This window comes from Salmo salar, chromosome 21 (assembly GCF_965601325.2).
Source record: "Salmo salar chromosome 21, fSalSal1, whole genome shotgun sequence".
Lineage (NCBI taxonomy): Eukaryota > Metazoa > Chordata > Actinopteri > Salmoniformes > Salmonidae > Salmo > Salmo salar.
In genome coordinates, this window is record NC_138311.1 from 57,534,892 (window position 1) to 57,542,500 (window position 7,609).

The 7,609-nt window shown below is 49.6% G+C and overlaps 1 protein-coding gene across 1 annotated transcript in view; it reads right to left on the reverse strand.

Moving 5' to 3' along the window:
• Positions 1-628: 628 nt before the first annotated feature.
• LOC106582552 (small ubiquitin-related modifier 1) overlaps positions 629-7,609 on the reverse strand; it is an 18,467-nt gene continuing 11,486 nt past the window's right edge. Inside the window, exons 5-6 of the mRNA XM_082967258.1 lie at positions 6,514-7,609; positions 629-6,263 (exon numbers count right to left, since the gene is read on the reverse strand). The exon at positions 6,514-7,609 is cut by the window's right edge and continues 1,559 nt beyond it. The gene's annotated coding sequence lies outside the window, so the exon portion shown is untranslated. The remainder of the gene's footprint in view (positions 6,264-6,513) is intronic.

A 7,609-nucleotide genomic window follows, 5' to 3' on the forward strand; every position in this document is an offset into this window, starting at 1 on the left:
TTTTATCGCCCGCTTCAAAAACAGCTGAAAATACTGTTTTTTTGGGGGGTTATGGAAAATATATTTCAAAACAGATTTAGATGGTACAATGATTCTCTACACCAGCGTTTCCCAAACTCAGCTGATTCAAATGAATCAAAGGCTTGATGATTAGTTGATAATATGAAATCAGCTGTGTAGCGCTAGGGTAAAAACCCAAAAACGCGCACACCTTGGGAAACCCTACTTGTTTATTTTGCCACAAACTGAAATTAGACCATTAGAATTTCAGCAACCGGGAAATGGCGATTCCTCCATAATGCGCATTTTAAAAGGGCTACAGGGAACGACAGTCTTTTGACCATACCGTCTGTTTCTATAGTTTGAATTATCAAAATTTGTTTAATTAAAAGAGTTCTCCTTACATTTTTGTAACCAAAAAAAAAAAAAACGACAATTAAATAGATTATTTCCCCCCCCCCCCCAAAAAAAACAAACTCTTGACATTGGATTCGTCTGCGTCAAGACGAACATATCGCTACTGTCCATTGTGGCTAAAGGATCTGGATGGAAATTGTATTGAGACAATTATAAAATTGGACGTTTTTAGCCACTACAATGATATATTATCACAAGTCAGAGAGAGAGAAACTGTTAAGATGTTTTATTTAAAAAGGAAAAAAAATCTTACAACCTCAAACCTTTCCAGTGTCTTCACACCCAAAATGGAACCCAAAATGGAACCCTATTAACAAGGACTCTGGTCAAAAGTAACACACTATAAAAGGAATAAGGTGCTATTCCGGAATACACACACTGTATGCATTGCATTCACTTCCATGGCAACTAAAGTAAAAAAAAAAGTAAAAAAACTATTATATACATCTCTAAAGAGTGACTTAAATCAAAGTGATTCTATGGCTCGACGCAGTGAGACACTGTGTACACGTAATAGGGTCCGGGTCAAAAATAGTGCCCTACATAAAGAGAATAGGGTGCCATTTGAGGGGATGTACAATCCTTTACAGCTAGACCTCCTGCTTTGCTTCAGCAGAGGAGGAGAGTAGATACCTGAGTAGCTTTAGGTACGATCACCCGCGTACGGCGTACCCAAACTGATCACCCGCGTACAGCATACCCAAACTGATCACCCGCGTACAGCATACCCAAACTGATCACCCGCGTACAGTATACCCAAACTGATCACCCACGTACAGTATACCCAAACTGATCACCCGCGTACCCAAACTGATCACCCGCGTACAGCATACCCAAACTGATCACCCGCGTACAGCATACCCAAACTGATCACCCGCGTACAGCATACCCAAACTGATCACCCGCGTACGGCATACCCAAACTGATCACCCGCGTACAGTATACCCAAACTGAAAACCCGCGCACAGGCATACCCAAACGGATCACCCGCGTACAGCATACCCAAACGGATCACCCGCGTACAGTATACCAAACTGATCACCCACGTACAGTATACCCAAACTGATCACCCACGTACAGTATACCCAAACTGATCACCCACGTACAGCATACCCAAACTGATCACCCCGCGTACAGCATACCCAAACTGATCACCCCGCGTACAGCATACCCAAACGGATCACCCCGCGTACAGCATACCCAAACTGATCACCCCGCGTACAGCATACCCAAACTGATCACCCCCACGTACAGCATACCCAAACTGATCACCCCGCGTACAGCATACCCAAACTGATCACCCCGCGTACAGCATACCCAAACGGATCACCCCGCGTACAGCATACCCAAACGGATCACCCCGCGTACAGCATACCCAAACTGATCACCCCACGTACAGCATACCCAATCTGATCACCCCACATACAGCATACCCAAACTGATCACCCCGCGTTCAGCATACCCAAACTGATCACCCGCGTCCAGTATACCCAAACGGATCACCCGCGTACAGCATACCCAAACTGATCACCCGCGTCCAGTATACCCAAACTGATCACCCCGCGTACAGCATACCCAAACTGATCACCCCGCGTACAGCATACCCAAACTGATCACCCCACGTACAGCATACCCAAACTGATCACCCCGCGTACAGCATACCCAAACTGATCACCCCGCGTACAGCATACCCAAACGGATCACCCCGCGTACAGCATACCCAAACGGATCACCCCGCGTACAGCATACCCAAACTGATCACCCCGCGTACAGCATACCCAATCTGATCACCCCACATACAGCATACCCAAACTGATCACCCCGCGTTCAGCATACCCAAACTGATCACCCGCGTCCAGCATACCCAAACTGATCACCCCACGTACAGCATACCCAAACTGATCACCCCGCGTACAGCATACCCAAACTGATCACCCCGCGTACAGCATACCCAAACTGATCACCCCGCGTACAGCATACCCAAACTGATCACCCCGCGTACAGCATACCCAAACTGATCACCCCACGTACAGCATACCCAAACTGATCACCCCGCGTACAGCATACCCAAACTGATCACCCCGCGTACAGCATACCCAAACTGATCACCCCGCGTACAGCATACCCAAACTGATCACCCCGCGTACAGCATACCCAAACTGATCACCCCACGTACAGCATACCCAAACGGATCACCCCGCGTACAGCATACCCAAACTGATCACCCCGCGTACAGCATACCCAAACTGATCACCCCGCGTACAGCATACCCAAACTGCATATGATGGTCTCCCCTCCTGAAATGAGACAACTAATAACATGAGATGAAAAAAAAGTCTTACTCACATAAAATATATATATATATATATAAAAAGGCGTATACAAAATATACAAGAGGGGGTAACATTTGAATGCATGATTTTCTTTTTAGAAAATATGAAGTGTGTACAATGCAAGGTTAGTCAGAATTAAGAAAGTGCTCAGTATTTTGGCTGGGAACTCACAGCCTTTATCCTGTCGGTAATAATATAAACAATATTGTTTACCAAACGTGTTACATTTAGTGGGGAGGGAACCCAGCTGTTATTGGTAGAGAGGGTCTGAGTGGGGGAGGGAACCTAGCTGTTATTGGTAGAGAGGGTCTGAGTGGGGGAGGGAACCTAGCTGTTATTGGTAGAGAGGGTCTGAGTGGGGGAGGGAACCTAGCTGTTATTGGTAGAGAGGGTCTGAGTGGGGGAGGGAACCTAGCTGTTATTGGTAGAGAGGGTCTGAGTGGGGGAGGGAACCTAGCTGTTATTGGTAGAGAGGGTCTGAGTGGGGGAGGGAACCTAGCTGTTATTGGTAGAGAGGTTCTGAGTGGGGGAGGGAACCTAGCTGTTATTGGTAGAGAGGGTCTGAGTGGGGGAGGGAACCTAGCTGTTATTGGTAGAGAGGGTCTGAGTGGGGGAGGGAACCTAGCTGTTATTGGTAGAGAGGGTCTGAGTGGGGAGGGAACCTAGCTGTTATTGGTAGAGAGGTTCTGAGTGGGGGAGGGAACCTAGCTGTTATTGGTAGAGAGGGTCTGAGTGGGGGAGGGAACCTAGCTGTTATTGGTAGAGAGGGTCTGAGTGGGGGAGGGAACCTAGCTGTTATTGGTAGAGAGGGTCTGAGTGGGGGAGGGAACCTAGCTGTTATTGGTAGAGAGGGTCTGAGTGGGGGAGGGAACCTAGCTGTTATTGGTAGAGAGGGTCTGAGTGGGGGAGGGAACCTAGCTGTTATTGGTAGAGAGGGTCTGAGTGGGGGAGGGAACCTAGCTGTTATTGGTAGAGAGGGTCTGAGTGGGGAGGGAACCTAGCTGTTATTGGTAGAGAGGGTCTGAGTGGGGGAGGGAACCTAGCTGTTATTGGTAGAGAGGGTCTGAGTGGGGGAGGGAACCTAGCTGTTATTGGTAGAGAGGGTCTGAGTGGGGGAGGGAACCTAGCTGTTATTGGTAGAGAGGGTCTGAGTGGGGGAGGGAACCTAGCTGTTATTGGTAGAGAGGGTCTGAGTGGGGGAGGGAACCTAGCTGTTATTGGTAGAGAGGGTCTGAGTGGGGGAGGGAACCTAGCTGTTATTGGTAGAGAGGGTCTGAGTGGGGGAGGGAACCTAGCTGTTATTGGTAGAGAGGGTCTGAGTGGGGGAGGGAACCTAGCTGTTATTGGTAGAGAGGGTCTGAGTGGGGGAGGGAACCTAGCTGTTATTGGTAGAGAGGGTCTGAGTGGGGGAGGGAACCTAGCTGTTATTGGTAGAGAGGGTCTGAGTGGGGGAGGGAACCTAGCTGTTATTGGTAGAGAGGGTCTGAGTGGGGGAGGGAACCTAGCTGTTATTGGTAGAGAGGGTCTGAGTGGGGGAGGGAACCTAGCTGTTATTGGTAGAGAGGTTCTGAGTGGGGGAGGGAACCTAGCTGTTATTGGTAGAGAGGGTCTGAGTGGGGAGGGAACCTAGCTGTTATTGGTAGAGAGGGTCTGAGTGGGGGAGGGAACCTAGCTGTTATTGGTAGAGAGGGTCTGAGTGGGGGAGGGAACCTAGCTGTTATTGGTAGAGAGGGTCTGAGTGGGGGAGGGAACCTAGCTGTTATTGGTAGAGAGGGTCTGAGTGGGGGAGGGAACCTAGCTGTTATTGGTAGAGAGGGTCTGAGTGGGGGAGGGAACCTAGCTGTTATTGGTAGAGAGGGTCTGAGTGGGGGAGGGAACCTAGCTGTTATTGGTAGAGAGGGTCTGAGTGGGGGAGGGAACCTAGCTGTTATTGGTAGAGAGGGTCTGAGTGGGGGAGGGAACCTAGCTGTTATTGGTAGAGAGGGTCTGAGTGGGGGAGGGAACCTAGCTGTTATTGGTAGAGAGGGTCTGAGTGGGGGAGGGAACCTAGCTGTTATTGGTAGAGAGGGTCTGAGTGGGGGAGGGAACCTAGCTGTTATTGGTAGAGAGGGTCTGAGTGGGGGAGGGAACCTAGCTGTTATTGGTAGAGAGGGTCTGAGTGGGGGAGGGAACCTAGCTGTTATTGGTAGAGAGGTTCTGAGTGGGGAGGGAACCTAGCTGTTATTGGTAGAGAGGGTCTGAGTGGGGGAGGGAACCTAGCTGTTATTGGTAGAGAGGGTCTGAGTGGGGGAGGGAACCTAGCTGTTATTGGTAGAGAGGGTCTGAGTGGGGGAGGGAACCTAGCTGTTATTGGTAGAGAGGGTCTGAGTGGGGGAGGGAACCTAGCTGTTATTGGTAGAGAGGGTCTGAGTGGGGGAGGGAACCTAGCTGTTATTGGTAGAGAGGGTCTGAGTGGGGGAGGGAACCTAGCTGTTATTGGTAGAGAGGGTCTGAGTGGGGGAGGGAACCTAGCTGTTATTGGTAGAGAGGGTCTGAGTGGGGGAGGGAACCTAGCTGTTATTGGTAGAGAGGGTCTGAGTGGGGGAGGGAACCTAGCTGTTATTGGTAGAGAGGGTCTGAGTGGGGAGGGAACCTAGCTGTTATTGGTAGAGAGGGTCTGAGTGGGGGAGGGAACCTAGCTGTTATTGGTAGAGAGGGTCTGAGTGGGGGAGGGAACCTAGCTGTTATTGGTAGAGAGGGTCTGAGTGGGGGAGGGAACCTAGCTGTTATTGGTAGAGAGGGTCTGAGTGGGGGAGGGAACCTAGCTGTTATTGGTAGAGAGGGTCTGAGTGGGGGAGGGAACCTAGCTGTTATTGGTAGAGAGGGTCTGAGTGGGGGAGGGAACCTAGCTGTTATTGGTAGAGAGGGTCTGAGTGGGGGAGGGAACCTAGCTGTTATTGGTAGAGAGGGTCTGAGTGGGGGAGGGAACCCAGCTGTTATTGGTAGAGAGGGTCTGAGTGGGGGAGGGAACCTAGCTGTTATTGGTAGAGAGGGTCTGAGTGGGGGAGGGAACCTAGCTGTTATTGGTAGAGAGGGTCTGAGTGGGGAGGGAACCTAGCTGTTATTGGTAGAGAGGGTCTGAGTGGGGGAGGGAACCTAGCTGTTATTGGTAGAGAGGGTCTGAGTGGGGGAGGGAACCTAGCTGTTATTGGTAGAGAGGGTCTGAGTGGGGGAGGGAACCTAGCTGTTATTGGTAGAGAGGTTCTGAGTGGGGGAGGGAACCTAGCTGTTATTGGTAGAGAGGTTCTGAGTGGGGGAGGGAACCTAGCTGTTATTGGTAGAGAGGGTCTGAGTGGGGGAGGGAACCTAGCTGTTATTGGTAGAGAGGTTCTGAGTGGGGGAGGGAACCTAGCTGTTATTGGTAGAGAGGGTCTGAGTGGGGGAGGGAACCTAGCTGTTATTGGTAGAGAGGGTCTGAGTGGGGGAGGGAACCTAGCTGTTATTGGTAGAGAGGTTCTGAGTGGGGGAGGGAACCTAGCTGTTATTGGTAGAGAGGGTCTGAGTGGGGAGGGAACCTAGCTGTTATTGGTAGAGAGGGTCTGAGTGGGGGAGGGAACCTAGCTGTTATTGGTAGAGAGGGTCTGAGTGGGGGAGGGAACCTAGCTGTTATTGGTAGAGAGGGTCTGAGTGGGGGAGGGAACCTAGCTGTTATTGGTAGAGAGGGTCTGAGTGGGGGAGGGAACCTAGCTGTTATTGGTAGAGAGGGTCTGAGTGGGGAGGGAACCTAGCTGTTATTGGTAGAGAGGTTCTGAGTGGGGGAGGGAACCTAGCTGTTATTGGTAGAGGTTCTGAGTGGGGGAGGGAACCTAGCTGTTATTGGTAGAGAGGTTCTGAGTGGGGGAGGGAACCTAGCTGTTATTGGTAGAGAGGGTCTGAGTGGGGGAGGGGAACCTAGCTGTTATTGGTAGAGAGGGTCTGAGTGGGGGAGGGAACCTAGCTGTTATTGGTAGAGAGGGTCTGAGTGGGGGAGGGAACCTAGCTGTTATTGGTAGAGAGGTTCTGAGTGGGGAGGGGAACATTGAAAACTATTGGCAGAGAGGTTTGGAACTCCCATTTCGGTCTATTAACTAAATTACAAGGCTAAACCTCCACCAAAACAAAAACAGGCTGAAATTTCAGGTGTTCTTTTCAATCAGCTCTTACACTAAAAGGGCATTATCAGTATTGTCACAATATTAATCAAACCTCAGTGTGGAAATATATACAAAACAAAGGAAAATCTAATTTTTGACTGCACTGGGCCTTTAAAAAGTAATTCATATACAGTTCAGAGCTACAGAGTACTATACAGTTCAGAGCTACAGAGTACTATACAGTTCAGTACTACAGAGTACTATACAGTTCAGTACTACAGAGTACTATACAGTTCAGATCAGTACTACAGAGTACTATATAGTTCAGAGCTACCAGAGTACTATACAGTTGAGAGTACAAATTATGTACTACGGATTAAGAGCCCTCTTCAATCTGGAAAGCTGAAGAGATTCCGCGGTAGTCTCCCGGTTGAGTCTACGACATCTGCAGCGTTTACCGGGAGTGAAGTCTCCCGGTTTCAGCCTACTACATCTGCAGCGTTTAACAGCAGTGAAGTCTCCCGGTTTCAGCCTACTACATGTGCAGCGTTTACCGGGAGTGAAGTCTTCCGGTAAAGCGGGATCGTTGTGTTTATATTTCAATCCCGCTGCAAAGCTGGACTTCGACGATGCTGATTGAATAGAGCCTTTAATAAGAAGGTATTTGACCAGTTCTCTAACAGAAAGAGACAGGCAGTGAATGGGAACATGATGGTTATTAAAATACTTAAGACTGTGGACAAGCGT